This window comes from Bubalus bubalis, chromosome 2 (assembly GCF_019923935.1).
Source record: "Bubalus bubalis isolate 160015118507 breed Murrah chromosome 2, NDDB_SH_1, whole genome shotgun sequence".
NCBI lineage: Eukaryota > Metazoa > Chordata > Mammalia > Artiodactyla > Bovidae > Bubalus > Bubalus bubalis.
This window is the reverse complement of record NC_059158.1, coordinates 142,566,066-142,574,004: the sequence shown is the minus strand read 5'-3', so window position 1 is coordinate 142,574,004 and position 7,939 is coordinate 142,566,066. Positions and strand designations below refer to the sequence as shown.

The window sequence follows — 7,939 nt, the reverse complement described above, 5'->3', positions numbered from 1 at the left end:
TTTTCTTTTTCCTTCACTTCATAAAGTGCAGAGATCTCTCCTGTGCTTAGAAAAAAGAAGGACCCTCTCAGGGCTTTCGTATTCTACCTAGTACTCCATCTTATTTATCTTTTCATGACAGAGTTTCTAAAAGATATGTCCTGCTGCTACTTTCTTATCACTCCTTCTTTAATCCATTGTATTTTTCTACGATCACAATTCTGTGGAAACTGCCCCCCAACCCTTTGAGGTAACCCTGACCAGTAGCCATAAAATCCATGGACTGCCTTGGATTACACCCTCCTGACATTTTCTCTGTAGGCCCCACAGTCTACAGAGAAACTGTAGACTGAAACAGTCTTCTTGACTCTTGTCACTCAGAATGATTCTAGTTGCCTGCCCTGCCCCTCCAGTTTCTAGCCATTAATATCCTGTCTCTTTTGCAGATTCTTCCTTCTCCCACCCTTGTGTTTCTTCTCTTTGTATATGTTCTTTGGGGTACTCATATCTTTGGGACTTCAGCATGTAGGTGATAACCACATGTAGCTACTCTTCATTTCCTTAGTCCCAGGTCAACAGTTCCAATTATCTGATGCACACCTACAACTCAAGATGTCCAGAAATGAGCTCACAGCCTCTTCTGCTGAACTAATTGCTTGACTTAAGATGATATAACAAGTCATCCAGGTTCCCAGACTGGAAGCCTTACAATCATTCTTCCTCTGCTGCCTGTACCACTAGACCCCACAGCCAATTACTTGCTGCGGCAGTTCCTTTGGTTGACTGTCCAACAGCCATTCCCCCCTCCTCTCCAGCTAAAAGAAAACTGATTATTCAGGAACTTGCCTCTCAGGAAAGGTGATTCGCTGCTTCAGATGAGTAGCAAATCCTGACTATTTTAAAGCTGTCATCTCATTTCTGTTGCTAGCAGTTTAGGAGTGGATATGTGACAGTTTGATCAGTAAGATATGAAGAGGGTTCTGCTTTCTTTGAAAAAGAAGCAGACAGGAAGAGATACCCTCTCTTCAACTGGGCATTGTCAAACCTACATATGATCCCTGGGGACCGTGGCAGCATCTTGTAACCATGATAGGAACCAGCCTGAGAATTAAGGCAACAAAGGACATGAAGATGAATTAAAGAAAGATGGAAGGAAACTGGATTGTTGATAATGTTGTTGACTCATCAATTAATCAATCATTGAACCATATACTTCTGGACTTTTTATGTGAACTAATATTCTCATGGATTAAGCCATTGGATGGGGTTTTTCTATTCCTTACAGTCAAAACCATCTGTCCTTTCTTGTTTTCACCCTTACTCCCAATCGCCTGCCTGGCCAACTTTTATTTGAAGACAAAGATTAATTGTCATCTCCTTTATGACGGGGAAGACTGAAATGTCATTAGATCTTGTATTGATTTCCAGCTAATGTCCCATTTGACTACAAGATCCTTGGGGGAACCTTAATTTTTATATTTCTACTGTCCAGATGTTTGTGGAATAAATCAATGAATAGATGGTTCAGTTTTATATTTCAGTTCAGTTTGGGGCTCCCACAAGATTTTCTTGTAATACCCAATGAAAATTCTTTCAAAAGAAATAGTTGTTTACAAGGATGCTAATAAACTTGGATGAATTCATTATCTAGTATGTCAGATCATTTACCAGGTGCCCATGAACCTACTTAGGGATGGAGAGGAGTTAGAAGGAGAAGATGTGAATAGGTTTAGATAAGAGAACTAAAATAAAACTACTCTGGGAATTTATTTATGAAAGGCGTTGAGAGTAACAAAAAGGTGCTAGTCAACATAACCTTCAGGAAAGTCTAAGCACTTTGGTTCTAAGAAATGTAACTTTTCAGAGTCACTTATTTTCTTCCAGAGGTAACCTCTATTGGATGTTCCCAGGTATTTTGTTATAAAAAAGGCAAAAATTTTTGAGAATAACTCCAAGGTGGTATTAAGCACAAGCTGGAATCAAGATTGCTGGGAGAAATATCAATAACTTCAGATATGCAGATGACACCACCCTTATGGCAGAAAGTGAACAGGAACTAAAGAGTCTCTTGATGAAAGTGAAAGAGGAGAGTGAAAAAGTTGGCTTAAAGCTCAACATTCAGAAAACTAAGATCATGGCATCCGGTCCCATCACTTCATGGCAAATAGATGGGGAAACAGTGGAAATGGTGTCAGACTTTATTTTTCTGGGCTCCAAAATCACTGCAGATGGTGACTGCAACCATGAAAGTAAAAGATGGTTACTCCTTGGAAGGAACATTATGACCAACCTAGACAGCATATTAAAACGCAGAGACATTACTTTGCTAACAAAGCTCTGTCTAGTCAAGGCTATGGTTTTTTCAGTGGTCATGTATGGATGTGAGAGTTGGACTGTGAAGAAAGCTGAGCACCGAAGAATTGATGCTTTTGAACTATGGTGTTGGAGAAGACTCTTGAGAGTCCCTTGGACAGCAAGGAGATCCAACCAGTCCATCCTAAACGAAATCAGTCCTGAATATTCATTGGAAGGACTGATGCTAAAGCAGAAACTCTAATACTTTGGCCATCTGATGCGAAGAGCTGACTCATTTGAAAAGACCCTGATGCTGGGAAAGATTGAGGGCAGGAAGAGAAGGGGATGACAGAGGATGAGATGGTTGGATGGCATCACCGACTCAATGGACATGGGTTTGGGTGGACTTTGGGAGTTGGTGATGGACAGGGAGGCCTGGCGTGCTGTGGTTCATGGGGTCGCAAAGAGTCTGACACAACTGAGCAACTGAACTGAAAAATACCAAGAAATGTTAGAAGACAACATTACCGACTCTCATGAAAATCCTACCACTCTATGTCCCACATCATGCAACGAAGACCCTATGTGCCACACTAAAACCTGAAGCAGCCAAATTAATATTTTTTTTAAAGTGTGATGAATAGGGTTAAATTAAACAATAATTTAGATGTGATCTGACTAATTCCCTTCTCTGGGACACCATCCTATTCCTTCATTTATATCACCTACAAAAGTGAAACTGAAAGTGAAGTCGCTCAGTCGTGTCCAACTCTTTGTGATCCCATGGACTGTAGCCTACCAGGATCCTCCGTCCATGGGATTTTCCAAGCAAGAGTACTGGAGTGGGTTGCCATTTCCTTCTCCAATCACCTACAAGTATTAGCATTATTTTTGTGGTCAGTCAAACCTACTACTGGGCTTCCCAGGTGGCGCAGTTGTAAAGAATCCACTGCAATGCAGGAGACAGAGGAGACACGGGTTTGATTCCTGGGTTGGGAAGATCCTCAGGAGTAGGAATGTCAACCCACTCCTGTATTCTTGCCTGGAAAATCCCATGGACAGAGGAGCCTGGTGGGTTACAGTCCATACAGTCACAAAGAGTCAGACACAACTGAGTTCACAAACATACAAACATACTATTAATTCATATTATACTTTAAATATGAATATCCACTAAGCCAATATCCAGTATCCAATATCCACTAAGTCACAACTTTATTTAACTTGTTGACATTTTAAACCTAAAGTTTAAGAAATTAAACCATGAAATTTGGTAGAAATGTATTGGCTTGCTGTTCATTAGGTTTTTATATTTTCTGTTAAAAAATTTTTTTTTTAGTATTTATTTTTCAGAGCAACTTTAGGCTTGGAGGAATATGCAACAGAAGTTACAGATTTCCTGTATACACTCTGCCCCCACACATGCACAGCCTCCCCCATTATCAACATCCCCCACAGAAGGCTACATATGTCACACTGTATGAACCTACACAGACTCATCATTGTCATCTAAAGTCCGTTTCACATTAGCATTCAGTCTTGGTGATAGTCTATGGGTTTGGACAAATTTATAACGAATGACATGTATCCACCATTATGGTGTCATATGTAGTTACCCGGTCCTAAAAATCCTCTGTGCTCTGCCTATTCATCACTCCCTTCCTCCTAACCCCTGGCAACCACCAATCTTTTTCCTGTCTCTATAGTTTTGCCTTTTTCAGATTGTCAGTTGTAATCATGTACGATGTAGCCTTTTCAGATTGGCTTCTTTCACTTAGTAATATTCATTTAAGCTTCTTCCATGTCTTTTCATGACTTGACAGCTCCATTTCTTTTTCCTGTTGAATAATATTCTATTTTCTGAATGTACCACAGTCTGTTTATTCATATGTTGTGACTGAACGGCATATGGCCTTCTAAAGGCCATATAGAGGTCTTTGGTTTCTAGGCTACTACATTTCCTGAGTAGATGATCCTCAACCCGAACAACATCTTGGTTGTTTCGAAGGTTTGGTGATTAGGAATAAAGCTGCTATAAACATCTGTGTGCAGGTTTTTTGTGCACATAATTTTTCAACTGCTTTGGGTAAATAGCAAGGAGCATGATTGCTGGATCTTAGAGTGTGGTTAGTTTTGTAAGAAACTGCCAAACAGCCTTCTAAAGTGGCCTCTAGCATTTTGCATTCCCACCAATAATTAGAGTTCCTGTTGCTCCACATCCCTGGCAGCATTGGTGCTGTCAGTGTTCTGGAATTTGATCATTCTAAATCCGGAACGAATGTGTAGTGTACACATCAGCTTTTGGCAATATCTCAGTCTTTTGAATCATGATCCAATGCTAAACATCAGCTGCTTCTTCGAGAGTTGTGTGTTCTACAGATTTGATAGGTATATGATGACTGGAAGGATCATAGACCTTGGAGAGAGCCAGGCCTAAGATCTGTACCTTAACTCTGGTGTGCTACTATGGAGGAGTTAGTTAACTTCTCTGAGCCTCAGTTTCCTTCTTCTGTAAAATGGAAGTAATAAATGAATGGCAACAGTACTTACTTTAATGAGTTGTATGAATAAATTGCATGCCTTCTCTGATTTTATTCAAGTGATTAATAAAAACATTTGACTAGAATAGAACTCAGGGCTGAACCTCATACCACACCACTGCCAGCCTTTCTCCAGCAAGGCCACTGTTCTTTGAGCACACACATCCCATCATCCAGCCCACACAGTTCCCTCTTTCAGGTATATCTGAACAGGCTTTGCCAAATGCCTTACTAAAATTGAATACTCAGTAAGGAAGATTTCTCTGGACTATCTGTATGTAGTTTCATCTCAGACTTCGAGTGCATAGGTACTATTTTTAAATTCTCTCTTAATTAGTTCTTCCTTGTTCTTCTGAAGGCCATATAGAGGTCTTTGGTTTCTAGGCTACTACATTTCCTGGGTAGATGATCCTCAGATGAAGTAATTTGAGTTTCCTAGCTTCTTTCAGAAGGACCAAGGACCTATTGTAGAAAATGAAACACGTGTTAGCTGAGACAGATCTCTCACTTTATTTGAGGCTTATGTGTGTGCACACATGCATGTGTGTCTGATGGTGCAGTAGGGCTTGAATTACTACTTTGGAACTCTTGGCCTTTATTCCGTATCTCTGCCATCAAATCAGAGCTGAGATTCCTCATCACTCTTGCTATCATCACAAACAATAGAGTTCAGCAGAAGAGGACAGCCTGAAATTTAATTCTAACCAGCATCTCAATCCAAACTCCTACTGAAGTCTGGCTGGGATGGAGTGGTCATGTGTTTTGATAATCCAGTTAGCAAAGGAAGAGGCGCCCCCTAGGAAATCATAACAAAGAGTCTTCAGCAAGTAATTTTGTTGACAACTTTATCCAAGAAACCACCTTCCCTGGAGGCTTTTTTAAACTTTAGCCTAATCCTCTCCTTGGCCACAGAAGTCCTTTTGTTGGGGAAAATCGTAAGTGAACACAGGAGTGACAGGCCTCTGTTAAGCCTGAGCTCTGTCTCCAAAGTCTTTCAATTGTTGTCCCCATCTGTCCTGTTCTCCTTCTGGCCCAGGGATCTCTCTATCAAATAATGAAATGGATGAAATTATCCAGAAGTTCTCTTCTCAGATGATTTCTGTCTATGTCTCATTTTTGAGCCAATCTCTGTTAAATTCTAGGCAAATGACAATAGCGATAACTGTTCACTGCTTTTTCTTCAAGTATTATGCGCTGTTGCCTTGGACATTGTATTTAAAATGTTCCACATCACAGGTGATGGTATAAAACCCTTGGTCCAGTGTGGAGTTAGATTTGTAGCTTCTTAGTAAGCTGAAGCAAATTAAAACTGAAGCAACAGTAAAATAGCCCTGGAAGTGAACAAAGAATAAAAAAATGAAAATCATGAGTAACATCTTACAGATTGAGTGGGGAAATTCTGTGCAATATTGTTGCAAAGTTATTGATGGAATTACATAGATATTGATAGAAAGCTTGATAACAGATATGAACAGAGGTAGCATCTTACCCTGGTAATAAGAACTAAGAAAGCTTTCCCTGAGAAAGCTTTAAAAATAATCAAAATTTATCTCCAAATGTACAAACTATAGTTATACCTCACCACACCCTAACTGTTCAAAACACACAAAGCTTTGAAACTATTTGTAAAGTGCTTGGCACATGTTATGTTCCCAGTAAAGTTTAGTCCCATTTCTCTATTGTAGATGTTAGTGTACATTTTTTCCATACCTGAAACTGACATTTTGAAGATCTTTTCAGAGTCTTAATTTTCAGGCACTGCTGCTAGTTATAAGTCCTAATATCCCAATTTACATTTTGAATCTCCTGAAAAGTGAATATTTTAACATAAATTCAATTTAGTGGAAAAGATTTACAGGCCCCAAGTGTCTATGTGATAACCACTTTTAGTCCCTCACTCTGGCACTTCCAGATTTTGATCATCCCAACCCAGTTATTAAACAGTTTAATTGCTCCAGCTTTTCCTTATTGTGGTTCATCTCCTACGGGTTTATCTCCTTACATTAGTACCAGAGGCCTCGGGACATCAGATCACTCCAGTGCATACTCCCTCAGGACAGCAGATCACTCCAGTGCATACTCCCTCAGGACAGCAGATCACTCCAGTGCATACTCAGTCTGCCTTCTCCCTTCCTCAATTGCTGGCACAGGCATCACGTCTGTCATGCTGCTTTTAATTGATTTTCTATTGTGACCAATTTACACCTACAGGTAACAATTCTTTGACTGTAGTTCAGAGAGGCGGGTAATCTCCCTACCTTCTGGTTGCTTAGTAAAACAGAATAACAACTCAATAGAAATAATTATTAATTCTTATGCAGCACTACCATCCAAGACCATTTCCATCAATGTCTTTGATAATTTTATCAAGGGCAAATCTTTCATGCTATAGAATGTAGCCAAAGTACATCCTACTCTCATAACTAGTGGGTTTAAAAATGGCATAATTACATAGTAAAATCTCTGCTCTAGAAATATTTTACTCACAAAATAACCTTATTATTATTGTATTGCCCATTGTAATTCCAGTGGTATATTGTCAAAATATAAACTTCAGAATTATACCTGAGGAAGAACTATAATTCTAAACTTTCCTGATTCCCCCAAATTTCTAAACACAATGATCTTAGAAAATCCAAAAGACAGACATTCTTGATGTGTATATGTCTTTAACAGAGAAACTGGCAAAGAACTGAATCCTGCTATGTGAATGACATTGGGGCGAGGGTGGTGCAGGGAGCATGCCAGTCATTGCCATCTAGACCCCAAAAGTTCTTTTGGGAAGCATGACAAACTGTAGTTGCCTGATGTATGGTCAAACCTTAGGCTTGTTTGTGGTCTGGGAGATAGCCAGAGTCACCTACAGGGATGGCTGGCTCTGTGCATGGGTCTCACCTTGACTCCTCTGTCTGGATTACTGTCCCCTCTCCTCACCGTGGAAATGCTCTTATAAGATCTACGAATGTCTGGACTGTGGTGGCTTTAGGAGTTGTCCCTCCTGGCTTCCTGTGCCTGCCAGCAGAACTCTAGGGTATGGAAGCTTTAGGAAAAACCTCAACAGCACCCTTCTCCCTCAGGATTGCCTTGGAAGCCTGGGCTGCCCTAGGCTGATGGAGGAGACTCCT

At 40.2% G+C, this 7,939-nt stretch overlaps 1 protein-coding gene across 2 annotated transcripts in view; it reads right to left on the bottom strand.

Moving 5' to 3' along the window:
• Positions 1-3,479: 3,479 nt before the first annotated feature.
• The window catches only part of CDK15 (cyclin dependent kinase 15), a 98,370-nt gene continuing 93,910 nt past the window's right edge, over positions 3,480-7,939 (bottom strand). The window contains exon 14 of one of the 2 annotated variants that reach the window (XM_044937298.1): positions 3,480-5,276. The gene's annotated coding sequence lies outside the window, so the exon portion shown is untranslated. Of the gene's footprint in view, positions 6,146-7,939 lie in introns of both variants that reach the window. The other variant, XM_025278005.2, reaches the window with a different exon arrangement.